The following is an 18,036-nucleotide window of genomic DNA, read 5'->3' as shown; positions in this document are numbered from 1 at the left end:
CCAGAATATCCAGCTGGCATTGTGTGGAGGGTGACCTTGTTTGAACCTGCTGTAGGAATGTTCAAAAGATTCCTTTCAGAGGAGCTTGTGTTGTATGACCTGAGCCTTCGCTGCTTGCCCATTCAGTTCTTAAATGCCACAAAGGCCTGTAGAGATTTTCTTCTTCCAAGCATTTGACAGGCATTAAGTAGTCATTGAAATGCACCTGGGAGGCAATGGTAGTTTCTCTATTTGGTTAGATGAAGCATTCGGATGAAGTTAGAAGGTACCTGCCTTGAATTGGAAAGCATCTTCAACGAAGGCTAGAAAAGAAGTAGGTCTTGCTTTCATTCCTGTGCACAGGTCATAGCGCAGTGGTCTTTTTGCTCACTGAAAGCAGCAGTCTTGTAGGGCAATCTGCCTGTAATGTACAAGACTAGCAGAGCTGGGTGGGCTTTGCTTTGTGACTGTCCCACCTTTGGGTGGACACCAGCTGGGATGCCAGCTTTGTCCCACCCAGGTAACAGAAGATGGAGAACCTTAGTTGTTTAAGACTTGCAGAAATTCACCAGCTTCCACAGCTGTATTTTACCTTAAGGCTTTTAGCTGTACTTTCCTATTGAATTCTAAACCTGGAATGAGGAAGTCGGCTAACTTCCTCTGTATGGGCTTAGAAGAGGCCAGTGTGCACTGATAACATCTATTGACTCTCCTTTCGTAAACTAGTTGGACATGGTTATCTTTTCTGTGATGTAGATGTTCAGGCTAATGCTCTGGGGCAGTGGCAGTCTTATCAGTTAATGGTGGGTTACAGCGAAAGGTAGCCAAACACATCTCTGTCTTCCAGGAGAGACTGATTATTCATTAGTCTTTTTTTTAATTCCAAAAAGGAAAACTAATGTGCTGAAAGTAGGTATCTTGACTGAATCATTCAGCATGCTACATTGCTGTACAGTATGTATTTAGCAGACACTTTTCTTAAGAGCTTTTATTCATGAGCTCCAATGATTCAGGCTGAGATGATACTGGAGGGACACAGATCTAACCTACCTACCTGTCTGGCTTAATAGCCTGATGATGTTGTTCCTATAACAGGAAGGCAAAATGGACTGTGTCTGCAATGCTAGTGTAAACTGTAATTGGCAGTGAAGTGCTGTGGTTGAGAAGAGGATCCTTATCTGTACTGCAGGTATTCCTCCCATCATTCCCCTACAAGCAGGCTAGGATCAAGGGGTGATAGGTTGGTAAATTTCTCTATTATGAGTGGGCAGAACTTAGCATGGGAAACTTTAAATGTATTCCTTAGTCTAACCTGGGCATTGTTATTTGGCTGTGGTAGTATACTAAAATAGCATTGGGCAGAAAAGTATTTTTGTTTCCTGTGAACTGCTTTCATGAAAACTGGAGAAATGCACCAGAGCTTCAGGAGTGAAATGGTTTGCTGAGCTGCCCATTATGATCTTAGTGTGTGTTTTAGATAGTGTACCAGGGACTTGGATTCTGTAACCCAACTAGGTGCCTTTTTTAGTTGTATATAAATAAGTTACAGTCTCTGTAATTCCATCAATTAAAATCAGTGCGCATTGCCCAAAAAAGCTGCTGTTCTGTGAAAATTGAACAATTCCTGCAGTAGCTCTGAAAACCTGTAAGAATATGTAGATTTCATGTGTCCCTAAGCAAGGAATTAATCTTTATTTCCTTATCTGTAAGATGAGGTTGATCTACCTTTGTAAAACATTCCGTTTCATGAAAAGCATCGTTTCAGTGTTGTTTGCAGTAGCTGCAGTTTCATTATTTAAACTCATGTGACTAAAAGTGAATACTAATGTGTGGAGTGGCAAAGAATTTGAGTATAAGGGGTTTTTTTGATATAAAGAAATGTTCTGAAAGGTGAAATTCTGTACATTGGAGAACGTTGCTCTAAAAGTGCCTTACAAGGTGTCTAAAAAGTTTCAAAGAACGTTAAAGGGCACTGAGATGTTGAGATGGATGGTAGTGCCATTGATTCAACTTGTGTGATGGGTTACGATAAGTTTGCAGATGCCTACTTACAGTTTCTTCAGAGAGAAATTTGGCAAATTTCAGTCTTTTTCAGATTTGTGTGAGCTGGTTGGTCTCCCTTAACAAATTCCTTGGTGGCCTCTCTTTGTCCTAGAGTTGTTGGCTGTTATTTTCCGGGAAGCTAGTTGCCATGGTGATTATCCTGTTAGCAAATAAATGTGTTTTTCATGATCTCCAGGTATACTAGTTTGGAGCAAAAAGACTGTAGCCTTTCCCGGGATTGATAGAAGTACTACACCCATAGAGGCTCAGTGTTTGTAAATCATTGCCTGTGGGAGAGCACTGAACAAGCATCTTGTGCTTTAGTGGGTCGTAGTAGTAAGGTGTAATATCACTTGTCTGCAAGGTTACCTCTGTTACTATGAGTCTGAGGCTGAATAATGCTTAAAATTGGAGAAATGAAAAAAGAGCGACTTTTGGTCAGGATCTGTTATGACTAAACTTACCCGATGCAGGCCTGTAATGGTTGACTGACCGGTAAGGTGAAAGCGCTGTTTGTGGAAAACAGTCCCTTAAAGGTGTGTGGTGCTGTGATCCTTCGCCGTGTTGGCTTTCAGTTGGTATAACCTCTAGCTCTGGTCTTCAGCGTTCCTGTTGGAGCTGAGATGCTATTCGTGTTGCACCACTGTTTGTTTTCAGCTCCTTAAAGCTGGGGCAGTGAGATGTGGTCCCAGCTGCACCTGCCTGTGCCAGTGCTGTAGCATGGGAGCTGCAGCTTGCTGTGAAACCCCTGCACATCTGTCTCCTCATACTCCTCCAGAAGTAGGTCACAAAAGTGGGATATGCCTGTGTCGTTGCTAGGGGAAAGCAGAGGTTGATGTGGCTCGGTGGCCGTTGATTAACATTAAATTCTTTGCTGGGGAAGAGCATGAACTGGATATGTAAACCTTTTCTTAATGGGAAGAGCTTGGTTAGTTCGCATTGAATACCTATGAGAAGTTTGACTCCTTGGTCTGCAGAGTGTCCTCAGGTGTAGAGAAGTGAGAGCTTGTTGCTTGCGGTGGGAATGGGGAGGCTGCTTGCTGGTCTGCAGAGCAGTTTCCATGCTGGTCACGCTTTGCTGCGGGTGTTGGTTTTCAGACGCTTTGTTGTGCTGAAAGAGTAAGTTTTGGTTCTGGTTTACCGAAGTCCTTTAAATGCCTCAGCTGCAATTTCACTTTGTGGGAGAAGAAAAAAAATCTGAAGTGGTTTTTGGTCTAGTGTTGGTTTAACTCCTTGATGAGTGTCTCAAGTTTTCATCTCTAAAAAGAGTCTGTGCTAGTTGAGACAGTCTAAGAAAAATTTTTTTTAAAAAAGTATAAAAGCAAAATTTATGTGTGTGTCACAGATGACACTCCCAGAGTCACTTGAGTTTTTAGGATCAGATTTAACCGGGGTGCCCAAAAGATGCCAGTTGTAACAACTAAACTCTACTAGCTTCTGAACTCCTCTGGCTTCCTAAAGAAAAGTGCCCATTGAGGGTTCTTTTGTTCTGGCATCTGTCACTTGCTGGGAATGCATCTATATTCATGGTGCCTTCCAATAACTACTGACTTCAGTCCTCCTCTGCTGAAAACAGGCTCCCTCTACTCTTCTCTGAGGTGCTGTGTGTATTCTCTAGTGAGCTTGCCCAAGGAAGCCTTCAAATATTAATATAAACAGCAAATACAACAAATTGCTGTTTAGAGAACAGTCAGATACGTTTTTTGGTTGCTGCTAAAATGAGTTAAGAAATTGTTCTAACTTTTTTTCCTGGCTCCCCCTGCTCTGGTTCCTAAGCTAGTTTTTCTTTTTAAAATTTAGATCACTTTAAAGAGCAGAGTTAGGGAATTGAGCAGATAACTAGCAGAACAGAGGGGATGGCAACCTTCAGTGGAGGATGCCAGGGGGAGCAACAGCATTTTTGCTTGTTGGCTCCTGCCAGTTTGGGCTAATCTGACTGTGCTCTAAGTTACCCTTCATCTGTAAATAGTTTAAAAAAAAAAAAACCTCCAGGTAATTGGGTACTTCTAGGTCATTAATGGACAAGCATCTTTAATTGTGATGACACAGTTAATACTTGTCCTTATGGTTTAGTGATAAAACGTCACAACTGTGGATATTCAGGTATACAAGGAAATATTTTAATTATGCAGAAGTGTAAACTTTTAATGAAGTATGCTTTTTATCCAGGAAGTAAAGTCTGTCTTCAGCTTTTTTTTAGATGGTTTTGCTGAAATAAAAGGTCAGACTGCAAACTTCCACCCAAAGGGAGACAAATAACCTATAATCCAATTACTTAAGCCATTTCTCATTATTTTTGTGTGTGTGTTTGTGGAGATAATGGTAAATCAGCTGAAGGCTGTCTGGAGTTGAGTATGAAGCTGTACCAACAGTGAATTTTGGCCTGGTTTCCTCAGGCAGTCTCTGCCAATCACAAAATAAAACAATACACTTGCACAGAGAATCACTATAGGCACTGACGGTTGTGAAACTTAAAGGAGGATCTTTACCCCTTTAAATTGGCACTTTTTTAAAAAAAAAAATGCTTATGCTTTAGCAAACTCCAGGAACTGGCAGTGACCCGCTATTGCTGACCCACCTTTTTTGTGCAAGGTTATTAAGGAAGTGCTAGAATAGCATGGGTTTTCTGTTCTGTGGTCATGCTATATGAGACTTTGAAAAGATAAGCATGTGTTTCAAAAAGAAAAGAACTGTCACTATCTCTAACCTTGTTCAGTTGCTTTGAGGATGGCAGCTTTTAGGTTGAGAACCACTGTGCTCTGCTGACATCTGAGCCTCCACTCTTTATTCATGAGAAAGTCCAGCAGGTGTATGTGATCCGTGTAGGAGTTGTAGCCTTACTTGGTCCCTCATTAGAAGACAACGAGCAATCATTTGTTGAACACTCCTAGTTCAATGTTAGCTTCTTACTAGCTCTTGCACATAATGGTAAAAGACAGGATTATTACTGGATGGCACCATTTGTGGGCTGGCAGAGTAATTTCATCTGCTCGTGGTGGGTGATATAATTGGACTGTTCCAATACCTGAGCTAGTCTATATAGTTGTCTATAACAGTGCAGTTCATAGTGTGGTTATAACATGCATATCTATATGTTAAGCAGTACTAAAAAAAGCTACTTGATTTCAAGGACCACTATAGAAACTCAGTACTGTCTTACATCCTGAGAAGTGTATTTTTGTCCTGTTAGAAAAGATAAAAGGGGATAATTGGTTGGAGTGATGTTTCTCCATTTGGAGTAGTTCCCCAGATAGGGATCTGTGTTACTGATGAGATGGCATAAGAAAACTCATGATTTGGAGGCATCCTTGTATTACAGTTTATTTCTTTTCTCACGTATTCATGTTGATTCATTGCCTGAGATGTTTTGTCTCCATGCTTTGCATCAGGATTGTGATCGAGTATAGCTATTGGTCCTGTTCTCCCTGACTGGATGATCTCAAGAGTGGATACCTGCAGTGTTCAGTGAGGCTGTGCTTTAAAATAGCAGTTGATGTGGCTGTCTCATGGAACAATATTCTCTACTCCGTGCCTTTGGCACTTAATGTCATGATTCATCATCAGGTTCTGCTGATTTTTAATGCCTGAAGTAGCACTCTAAAAGAAATTGGTAAAATGTTCTGTAGCAAGGATCATAATAAATTGCAGCTGAACTTAATGCGTGACCTTTGGTGGCAGTGGAGAGTAATTGATAGGTATTTACCAACAATTTGGTGTGAAAAATGGTATTTACTGAAACTGGGACTTCCTGAACAAATTTGATCTTAAGTGGGTTTGATCTTAAGTTTCAAAACAACTTCTTTCAAAACAGAAATGCCAGAGAAAGGAACCTATTGTGCAATAAAGGCAAAGATTACTAATTTATCTTGTGACCAGATGCAATATTGGTGTGAAAAAGATGTGCATTTTTTACTCTGATGGATGGAAGTTCATTTCTTGGGGTTTTGAAATTGGAGTTACTGATTTTTTTTTTTAGTTTTGTTGGAATTCCTGTAAACAGCTGCTTTCGTGGCCTTTCAGTACCCATCATGTAGCTGCCTCTGTGCTGCTCAAATTATCTTTGTTCTTCGTCTTTTTTTTGTTGGGGACGTCACTACAGACATGTTTATTGTTTGCCACCAGTGCAGCACCTTTACAATTCTGGTGTAGGTATGGCTCTCTTACAATGGCAATTGCTAAGGAAGAGCCAACCTGAGATCAGACTACTTAGCTGCAAAACTTCCATCTAACATCTCCAGAGACCTTGGAGGAGGCAAAGGTGGCAATGAAAGCAAAGTTTAAAATCACAACATCTAAAGGAAGGCTGACACTCCAAAATCTGCAACTGCCCGTGCTTGGGAGAGAAATTGAGACTGTGGTGAGCAGGCTGGCTCCTTCCTCCTAGTTCCAGGTTTAGGAATTTTCTGGCCCCAGTGTGAAAGAGCTAATTTGTTTGAATCTTCATTACCTTCTTTTTTTCCTCTTTTCAGTTTTACCTTTTTTAATCAGTTCAGGAGATGTTCGCCTATAAATGTGTTCAAATATTCGTGACTATTAATCAAAGTCCATCTGAAAAAAGTGATGGAAGGAAAGCTTTGAGATTTAAAGCTGAAACAATGTAGGAAACATTAATCTCAATCTTCTGAGAGTTTTAAGAAATTAATTGATAACAACTATAGAGGGAAGTCATTAAAGTTTGGCTTGGGAAATAGAATCATAGAATAGTTAAGGGACCTCTAAAGGTCATCTAGTCCAACCCCCCTGCCATGGGCAGGGACATCTTCAACTGGATCAGGTTGCTCAGAGCCCCGTCCAACCTGACCTTGAATGTTTCCAGGGATGGGGCATCCACCACCTCTCTGGGCAACCTGTGCCAGTGTTTCGCCACCCTCGGCGTAAAAAATGTCTTCCTTATATCTAGTCTAAGTCTACCCCCCTTTAGTTTAAAGCTATTCCCCCTTGTCCTGTTGCAACAGGCCCTGCTAAAAAGTCTGCCGCCATCTTTTTTATAAGCCCCCTTTAAGTACTGCTAGGCTGCAATAAGGTCTCCCCGAAGCCTTCTCTCCTCTAGGCTGAACAACCCCAACTCTCAGCCTTTCTCCATAGGAGAGGTGTTCCATTCCCCTGATCATTTTTGTGACCCTCCTCTGGACCTGCTCCAACAGGTCCATGTCTTTCTTATGCTGAGGGCTCCAGAGCTGGACACAGTACTGCAGGTGGGGTCTCACCAGAGCGGAGTAGATGGGCAGAATCCCCTCCCTCGAGCTGCTGGCCACGCTTCTTTGGATGCAGCCCAGGATACAATTGGCCTTCTGGGCTGCGAGCGCACATTGCTGGCTCATGTCCAGCTTTTCATCCACCAGTACCCCCAAGTCCTTCTCAGCAGGGCTGCTCTCCATCCCTTCATCCCCCAGCCTGCATTGATACTGGGGGTTGCCCCGACCCAGGTGCAGGACCCTGCATGAGGTTCACACGGGCCCACTTCTGGAGCTTGTCCAGGTCCCTCTGGGTGGCATCCCGTCCCTCTGGTGTGTCAACTGTACCACTCGGCTTGGTGTCATCTGCAAACTTGATGAGGGTGCACTCGATCCCACTGTCTATGTCATTGATGAAGATATTAAACAGTACCGGTCCTAATACGGACCCCTGCAGGATGCCACTCGTCACCAATCTCCATCTGGATATTGAGCCATTGACCACTACCCTCTGCGACCATCTAATCAGTTCCTCACCCACTGGACAGTCCACCCATCAAATCCATACCTCTCCAGTTTAGAGAGAAGGATGCTTAATATGATTGGGAATAGGCTAGAATATGGGCAGCTTGCAATAAAAATGTAAATCAAGGGGAAACTTTGAAAGTGAACCACAACTGCATAACCAAACATTACCTTATTTTGTCTTCATGTTCAAGTGCTCACCAATTCAATCTTGGTAAGCATTCACTTAAGTAAACCTCAGGCACTTTATGAGTAAATGGACAGACTAATGAGGATTTGTAAGGGTTAAATTATTCTAGCTGTGGAAAAAATTAATTCCTATTCTATAAGAAAAGTCACTGATGGATTTCTTCTAGATGATAAGTGTTTTTCCTGAAGTTGCTGCTAAAACTATACTTTTGATAACTTCTGAAATCAGGAAGACATCAAGATATGTAGTTCCAAGAAAAGAACTCCTGGCTTTCTTGGTAAGGAACATGGGTTCAGGCTCTTTGGGAGACAGTGATCGATGTTGCCTCTCCAGACCTCCTGTAGTAAATTTTTGCCCCTCACTGGGACCTGTCAAGCAGAATGTTTTCTGGAGCTTTAGGTCCTTTGAGCTTGCTACCCATTTGTGTTTATTGGTATAATTTTCTCGATCTCCGGGACATGGGGAAAAGCCTGAGTAAATAATAGGTGAGGAACAGGTATAGCAGGTTCTAGACCAAAGATGTCAGAATTAGTAACAGACTTCTCTATTCCAAGAGCTCTTCAATTACGTAACTGCCATAGCTATGTATTGATGCTGTTTTTTTAAAAAAAAAAAGTTTGGTAATAGAATTTGAGTAGTGGGAGAAGTCCCTAAAGATACAAAACTCTTGCATATTAATCGCTTACGTGTAAAAAATTCATTAAAACCCTTTTTGTGAACTCTTTTGTTCTGTATCTCTAATATGAGAGGGAAATCTGAAATGATAGCCTAGTAGAAATTGTTGTCTAAGAGTGAGTAATTAGAGTGGTGGAAGGGCTGGGTGTTTTGGGTATTTTACAAAAAAAAACCCTGTAGCTGTTCGGTCTGGTCAGTTAAATATGGCTTTTGAAAAGTATCTGGTGATTGCTTTCTTCATGTTGGTCTTTACTGAGAAGATGAGTCTTCAAGTATCCCAGATCCCTGTGACAGTGGGAAGGTCCAGAGCAAGATAGACTCCTCCTTGGTGAAGGAAGACCAGGTTAGGAAACACTTAAAACAAGTTCACGGGCATAAGCAAGTCCATGATACCTGATGGGATGCACCCATGAGCACTGAGGGAGCTGGTTGATGTCATTGCAAGGCCACTCAGTTATCTTGCAAAGGCTGTGGTGATCAGGGAAGGTGCCTGAGGACTGGAAGAAAGCAAGTGCCACCTCTGTCTTCCAGAAGGAATCTTTTAAGAAAGAGGATCCAGAGAACTGTGAATGGGTCAGCTTGCCTCCATCTCGGGGAAGGTGATGGAACAAATAATGCTGGAAACGATTTCCAAGCATGTTAAGGACAAGGAGGTGACTGGAAGTAGTCAGCATGGCTTTAGGAAGGGGAAATCACGCCTGACCAGCCTGATAGCCTTCTGTGTGGAGATGATTGGATGGTGGATGAGGGGAAAGCGGTGAATGTTGTTTACTTCAACTTGAGTAAGGCTTTTAACACGTTCCCCCAGTTCAGCCAGTTTCCCATGCACCTCAGTGTCCGCATACCTAGCCTGTACTTCCTCAGTTTGTCTATGAAGTTTGTGGTCAGAGCTGCATAAAGTCCTGGTGGAGGTCAGTCACTAGTGGAGTACTGCAAGGGTTGATACTGGGTCCAATACTGTTTAACCTCTTCATTAATGGCCTAGATGATGGGGCCAGGTGCACTGTGAGCAAGTTTACAGATGGTGCAAGATGAGAAGTTGATATACCAGGTGATTGTGCTGCCATTCAGAGGTACCTGGGTAGGCCTGAGAAATAGGCAGACAGGAACCTAATGAAGTTCAACAAAGGGAAATGTGAAGTCCTGCACCTGGGGAGGAACCACCCCATGTAGCAGGTGGTATACCCTATATGGGCCACCCTATATACCTGTATACATGCTGGGGGTCCAACAGGCTGGAAAGCAGGTCTGCAGAAGGCAACCTGGGAGTTCTGGCGGACACCCAAGTTGAGCAACGGTTCTGTAAGGAGCCATTAACATGGGTCTTGCTTGGGTTTGGTTCTGGTTATAAGCCTGCATCTCCTCAGTGGTAGGTAAACTTCAGCCTCATTTCAAACAAATCTGCTCCCTTTTTGTGCTGCTCTGGGTAGGGATTTTGTGGATTTTTTTCATGTGGACTCTGCCATGAATGTGGGAGGAAACATTCTGGTTTTGGCTGAGGCTTTAAATGTATGACTACTTGATTCCCATTGGCAAGCAAGTTGTCAAGCCCAGTTTCTTTATACCAAAATCGCCGAGTTAACTACTGTCTTTGTGCAGTTGGATGTGGAGGTGGATATTGAAGAGCTAGCATATTTGTGTGTGTGGCTGCTTAGCTGTGCTGTGTTTGTGCAATTTGTGTGTGTTCTCTCTAAAAGGGCATAATTAGATCTATTAGAAGAAAAGGACCATAGATGGGCATCGGTATTTTTATTGCTTAAGTCCAAAAAGTGTAGGCCTTTACTCCTTCTAAAAGCCTTCTCAAGACTAGTCAGCTAAAGTTGAATGTATCTGACCTTGCAGTGAAATATTCATTATGTTCGTGCCAAGAAAGGTGATTAAATGTGGAACAGTGATCATACTTCTGGTATATGAAAACTTGCACTAAAAAGCTCCTATATTAGTGCACAAGCAATAAAATAAACCTCAGCATGCTTGGGCTGCACATGTTCATGTTCAGTGAACGAAGGAGGGAAGTCACAACTCCCATGTGGTAACAGTTGCATCTACAGCTGACACTGACTCAGTTTCCAAATGCATGCTGTTGTGCTGTAATGAGGAGTTGCGGCTACATTGAGTTCCTTCCTCAGCACTAAAGCAGCCTGGCAGCATGCCCATGTACTTCAGGACAGGTACTTGTGACTCTGCTTGGACCGCATTCCTGAGGCACAAGGGCTAGTTTGCCACTATTTCTACTTGGTAGGATACATATGTACTCAGTTATATTGTTCCTTGTCTCAAGCTGTGCTTGAGCTACCTGAGACTTGGAGAAGTGGCTGTAATGAGTCAAGTTAAAAACACATTATGCCCATATCCTATTTCTGTTGGCAGCTGGTAACAGATTCTTAGGAATGAGTGTAGGGTAGTCTTTTACCGGTAGGACCTCCCAGCCTCTGTCAAGTGTTGGCTGAAAGACTCTAAGCAGTGTTTAATGGGCAAACTGAACATCTTGTTTGTAGCACTGCAGGGAGGGACTTGCTAATGCTTAATTAGGAAAAAAAGAGCCATTTAAACAAACCAGCCCCAGATTAAGGTCATTACTGTTATACCAATATATTTTTTTAAGAGTTGCACTTAATTAAAAGCTCCCTGGACTAGCTCACTTGAAGAAAGATCAGGAAGGACAATTTTCTTCTGAAGAGTAGGGATGAAACTGTCGTATCATGAATATGAAAGACAGTTTGGAAGTGGTAGAGCAATGTAAGCCATCAGTTTGTTAGTGAGTCCTGTTAACCTCTGATTGGAATTTGTCTCTCTTGCCTGCTTTGCGTCATGTTTTAAGCAATACTAATGCAATGAGCTGCCAGGTTTTGCAGCCTGCAAACAGGTTTTTCCAATGACAGTGGTCTTCAGACAGTAGAGCTTTTCAGGTATCCTTCTCAAAAGCATGGAGGGAACTATCACGAGATGCATATAGCTGCTTTGAGTCCAAGTTTTATGTCTGTAGAGAGTGGTTAAGATACACTGTTTAGAGCAGATGTGTTAAAGATCTGGGTTGCAGTACAGGGATGGTTATCAGTGTTTTAGATTAGCAGATGTTTCCCCATTTTGGGACTGAATATGGTTTGAATTAGTCTTTGTAAACCATTTAAAGTCAAACTTCTATTTTGTAACTCATTTGATGCTAAATACCAGTGGAAGGCTTTCATATACATAATACCAAGAGCACGTGAATCAATGGGAAAAGCATTGTGATTTTGCTGAGCCGAATGAAAACTTCTTTTGATCTGTCTTTTAGTCTCAGTAAGTTGAGTCAACACTTCTGAAAGATTGGAGAATTAATACTGGTTTTGAGTCATCAGGGGGAGTATTTTACCACTCTGTGCCAGGTTAGTTCTACTTTTTTCTTTCACGAGTCATTGTAAACATGATACTTTCCAAAATTCAGGGCTAAAAGCACATGTTAAAATCGCACATAGTGTGGGTTGGTGGTAGATGATATCTTTCTTTACAAGCCTGCTAATTTAACTTGCTTTAACCCTCTTACAACTGCAAGCCTGGAATAAACCTTTCTTTTAGAACTAGAGGTGCTAAATCTTGCCAGCTTCTGTGCTGGCATTGTCATGGATGAATCTGCTAGGAGTTAAAATGAGAGGCCATCTCTTTTTTTTTTTTTTTTTTTTTTTTTTTTTTTTTATGACTAGCATGCTTAAAAGTCTCTCTGTAATGCCTGAAATAGCTGTAGTGTAACCTTTTGTCTTCCCTTGGAAGTGGAATGAAAATACCTGTATTTCCACTTTGTGGTTCACTTGTTCCTGACTAGAGGGCCTTTTTTTTTTTTTTTTTTTTTTTTTTTTTTATGACTAGCATGCTTAAAAGTCTCTCTGTAATGCCTGAAATAGCTGTAGTGTAACCTTTTGTCTTCCCTTGGAAGTGGAATGAAAATACCTGTATTTCCACTTTGTGGTTCACTTGTTCCTGACATTTGAGTGAGCTTTGACACATTGAAAGTGGCAGCATCTCCAGGCAGACAGGCAATGAGGATAAGAGCAGCTTTGATCTCTTTCCCCCCGGCCTGTTCCTCTCCTGAGAAGGTCCTGCCAAAATGTTTGGCATGGCCTAGCAATGTTGCATTTTTCCAGAGGCTGGAGAATCTGATCCAGATAATGCAAATGTTAATACCAAAAGTGGATAATAGGAGTGCAGCTGACCACAGAAACATTTGAGATGGTTCAAGGAGTTAAATCTGCTCCAGTGAAAGATTTCGTTAAAGAGGGGGAAGCTAAAAGAAACTGAATTACTCCCTTTTCACCTTTGCACGTATAGAATTCATTTGGTATTTGAAGACAGGCTTTTATTGTTGCTGTACTACTCTGAACAGGCTCAGTATAGGCTCCTGCCTGTGAAGGAAGTACTTCCATAGCTGGTCTTAACCACATTAATGAAACAATTGCGTCTGCTGCAGTGAAACTGGGACATATTTCTGCTGCTATATATCTCTGCAACAGTGAAAACTGATAAAGCAGCTTAAAATGGTTTCTTCAAACAACGAACTGTGGCTTGTTTTGACAAATAGGACTCGGCGCTTAAAGTTGCATTTTTAAATGAGACAGACACTTAACGACTGTATATTGCTGTAGCAGTTTTTCCTTGTCATGGTCCACATAAGCCTGGAGCTTTCTCCATCTCTGAGTTGAGAGGGGAGCAGATTGTGCCAATGGCCATGTTTTCTCTCTGTTCCTTATGCATTTTCCCAAAACATCACATATCTTAATTTATCTTCACCTTCTTGCCATCCTCTAGGCTGTGGGGCTTTTAGCTTCCCTTTGATTTTCCCCTTAGCCTCAGTGAGTGTGCCTGCAGGCCGCTGGGATGGACCCAGCCATTGCTGTCTGTTTTGGACTGTGCACCTGGGACTGTGTCTGTGTCATCATTTTCTCTTCCCTGCTCGAGTCCTTGATACCACACTGCAATTGCTTATGACTTTACTGCATGCTGGAATGTAGAGAGTTTGGTCATGTTATTAAAAACCCCACAAATAATACGCAGATCTTCGTTGTTTGTCTACTCAGTTGTGAGCTCTGCCTTCAAATTCTAAGTATATGCAGGCATCTAGTGAAAAATGACTTGTTGCTGATGATAATGTTAGCCAGTACCTCTCTCTTGCAATCCTGGTCTATTTATTCCTTATTTCCATACATACAGAGCTCTCTTCTTTGTGGAAGACCAATATTTTGAATATTTGCTTAATACTACTTCACTCTTTTCCTTTAGGGAAGGTAGTTTCTCTGTTTACAAAATGCAGTATTTGAACTGTAAAAATGAAATTATTTTTGTTTTGAGTCCTTGCTGAAGCTGATGTGAGTTCCCATTGCTCCAGTTGTTGTGGCCATAGCTTCAGATATGAGATTTTTGATAACACCATTTTGGAGTAATTGTGCCCTGTCTCTGTACTGCCTCCCTTCTTTAACCTTATCCTAAAGTTGTTATAACCAACTCTGTGGTCAGATTCTTTCCCCAGTCCCGTTTTCCACCAAAGCTGAGTTAATTTTTTTGTTTTGTTTCACATCGCAGCCCCAGAAACAGCTATGCCTACAACAACTAAAATGGTGGTATGTCACGGTATGGGACTGAAAATGAACCACGGGGGGGCAAAAGAGGTTGGAAATTCTTTAAATTGCTATTTCTGTCATACTTCTTGTATTGCGAAAGGCCAGCCTCAGATCCCTACTTGAACTGTGGCTGGAGATGGTCCCTTCAGATGCCCTCCAGTGAAGTGCTGAATTCAGAATATGCAGTTGTCTGGTTTGTAGAACATGTAAACATGGTTACAACTTTTTTTCCCTTTAGCAAAGAGCAGAGATGTTCTTGAGGAAATGCTGCAGTTTGGCTTTCCTTTCAATTTGGTTTTGAAGAAGAGTAGGTGAGGATGTGGCTTTTCTGAGATGGATCGCTAAATCAAGTGAAAGTGTCAGCTGTCGGTCATGTCTTGGCAAACTGCACAGTGGTAAATTGCAGCCTTGTGTAACTTCTTCCACAGTATACATACTTGTGGTGCGCACAATGTAAAACTACTAGTTTTTGATTCATCTTGTTAAAAAAAGTCTTGCTAGTAGGCAAGTTTCCTCTTATGTCTAGTAAAACAGACAGTCTTTATATGAATTCTTTGTATATACCCAGATCCATCAAACTTGTTTTTCTTCTGAACTTTTAAGTACATTCACAAAAAAAATTCTGGAAAATGTGTATGATGTATGTAATTGCAAATGTTGGCAAATCAGAAGACTCTAGTTAAATCTTTCTTTAACCTTGATTTAGTTTTCTTGAAGCACTGGTTTTATGAATTTGATGGCAAATAGCCTGTGTAGCCTTTTCCACGACTATTTTTAAAGTGCTTTTGGTAGGTTCCAGATATGGTACTGTACACCATCTGTTCATAAGCAAATCAGAAGGTGGCAGCAGTGAGAGATCATGTAGGTATGACATTAACCTTATAAGGGTAAATTTTAAGTTTGGTTCTCTGCTCCAAAAGTCTTACATAACCTAAAGGCAGCTTCTTGGCCTTTCTATGTTTTTTCATCTGAAAACTAGGGAAGTTATAGTAATTCAATATAACGTAGGAGCATTCCAAGAGTAAATTCATAGACTACTCACCTGTTATGAGGGTAATGTAAACCTATAAATACTTCATGTAGCTAATAAATTCATCAGGGGTGAAGGAAGTGCTTTAAAGAAAACCAGTGCTTTTTAGAAGGAAGAACAAGAAGCTCTACTAAACTGTGGAACCAGTAACATTGCCCCACAGTCAGACTTATTATGGAATACCAGCTCTAGATGCAGCAGCACAGTCTTGAAAGTCTTCTAATAAATTTACATGTCGCAAGCTATAGAAATATAGCTGAAATATTTTGCTTTGATTTTCATGTGATGTTTATAGCATATACCAGAAACTGAATGATTATGTATTGGTACCTCTGCATGGTTCTTCATTTTGGAGAGGTCTTGACCTCTACTTCATAGGTTTGATTCAGACAACAGCGTAAACACTGAGTTACTGGAATGTTCAAAGAGGGATGGAAAAGACTTCACTGGCAAGTGGTTGTACTGCTAAGCAGTAGAAACATTTCTGAAAACCAGTCACTGAACTTTAAGCCACTGCAGTTTCCTAATAAACAAGGAAAATTTCCTAATCTTTGATATTTATGTCTGTGGTCCTTACACTGTGAACTTCTAACTTTGCAGAAGAACCATTGGTCTTTATATTCACAGCAATGAATGAGCGGTACTTCTTATAGGACAGCAGTAATTTAGAGGTTGCCCATGGGTGGTGTTGAAGATGCTTGATTCTGATGTGGGTGTATTCAGGAAGATGTTTCTTAAAGTAATTAGAAGGAGAAAGGGATCTGTCGCTCGTTAAGAGTGTGTTTGGTATCTGCTCATCTGTGACGAGTGCAATTTTCTCTTATCTACGGGATTAATATTTGAGCTTTCAGGAACAAAAAACTGTGTGCATTAGTTTTGTTGGTCAGCAGTATTAAATATAAAGTTATAGGAAGGAACTGTTTCAACAGGATGTGGATCTGAGAAGAGGCTGATGTTGAAAAATCACCTTCTGGTATGTCTATGAACATGCTACCCTTGCACAGTATGAGCATGTGAACCATTAATGGATGCAGGGGTAGAACTGGTGAATACATTTTAGTGTGCCAAAGCATAAAATCTTCTGCTTATGAACCCTCTGAAATGACCATTTGTTAATGTGAATGGGGAAGGCGTGGGAAAAGGTGACTCTCCCTCCCTCCCCACTTCTGCTCCAGAGAAGAGGAGGACAATTCTGAATGCCTTTTGAGTGACTTCAAGGATCTGCTCCCACCCACTTTTCCTTGCAGGATACTCACCCCTAACAAATGAGTGGATGGACTGTCTAGATCTATTTTAGGCTTGTGAGGATTCTCAGAGAGAGGTTGTATGTCTCATGTTTTGTATGGGCTCAGACGTAGTGCCATTTTTGTCCTTGAACATCTTAAAAATCTTGTTAAGTTGTTCCTTGGTGATGATCATGTAATTCATACATAAACACACTGCCAGCCTCTCTGTTATTTTATTAACAGTGTGCTGGAGCGAGTTTTTGTGTATTTATAGTGCATGTGTCAGTTGACTTAAATAATCCTTTTACCAAAAGGATACAGTTGGCTACCTCTCTAAAATTCAGTAGCTTGGCATTCTAAGTGTGAGTTATTCTTAACTGATATCTGTACACATTGCCTTCAAAGGAATCTAAGTGTTTTGCTCCATTATAAAGCATTTTATTAAAGTACCTTCACCACTATTACCCTCAGTGTTTCTCCCCTTCTTCAGCTAGCTGGGTTGTTCATATTTTGCATATAGGAAAACATTAGGCACAGAGGCTGACTTGCTCAAGATCTTTTAACAAGACTGACAAAGCTGGTTTAGCCCAGGATGTCCGGTCTCTCAGCCTGTACTTAAGCCACCAAAACTCTGTTCCTGCTGAATCTGTGGTGTGAGAAGGGAGAGCAAGGATAGCAGAGATGGCATCATTCAGCTGACTTCCTTCTTGGCTTCTGGATAGTGTTGGGAATAGGTTGGAGGGTTTAGGGAAATCATTAGTCAGAAATTAGTAAAACCTATTGTTATCCTACTATGTTGTTTTTGTCCTGTAACACTGTACAGCTGGCTTAAAAAATAGGCTGTAGGTATCTTGCTTTGCCCTGTGTCCCTTGTTCCTATTAAAGTGGCAGTTTCTCTCCATCTGGTGTGGCCTTTTTCGCTGTATTGAATGGCATGGACTCCTTATCCGCAGCACTGTGGATTAATTCAGTGAATCCTTGGGCATGCCACCTGCCACTCCTTACTGTTTCATCGAAAGTAGCTGGCTTTGGGCTATTCTCCTTTTCTAAAATCTTAGATGCAGAACCTTAACAGAAATTTGGCTTGTTTTATACATACTTGAAGCTGTTCTGGTTTTTTTTGCCCCCTCATCTCCCAGCTACACTATTTAATATGCTGAGTCTTTCTGTTTTTGTCTTTCAATTTGCTCTTTCAGCCATACTCCATTTATGTTCTTGCATAGAGTACTTGGGCTATTCTCCTTTTCTAAAATCTTAGATGCAGAACCTTAACAGAAATTTGGCTTGTTTTATACATACTTGAAGCTGTTCTGGTTTTTTTTGCCCCCTCATCTCCCAGCTACACTATTTAATATGCTGAGTCTTTCTGTTTTTGTCTTTCAATTTGCTCTTTCAGCCATACTCCATTTATGTTCTTGCATAGAGTACTGTCAGTGTCAGGGTTGTGGCCAGGTGGGGCTCCCCCCCTCATCTCCCAGCTACACTATTTAATATGCTGAGTCTCTGTTTTTGTGTCTTTCAATTTGCTCTTTCAGCCATACTCCATTTATGTTCTTGCATAGAGTACTGTCAGTGTCAGGGTTGTGGCCAGGTGGGGCTCCCC

This window comes from Aptenodytes forsteri, unplaced genomic scaffold, assembly GCF_000699145.1.
Source record: "Aptenodytes forsteri isolate BGI_AS27 unplaced genomic scaffold, ASM69914v1 Scaffold267, whole genome shotgun sequence".
In the NCBI taxonomy this organism is placed as follows: domain Eukaryota; kingdom Metazoa; phylum Chordata; class Aves; order Sphenisciformes; family Spheniscidae; genus Aptenodytes; species Aptenodytes forsteri.
This window is presented reverse-complemented; position numbering follows the sequence as displayed.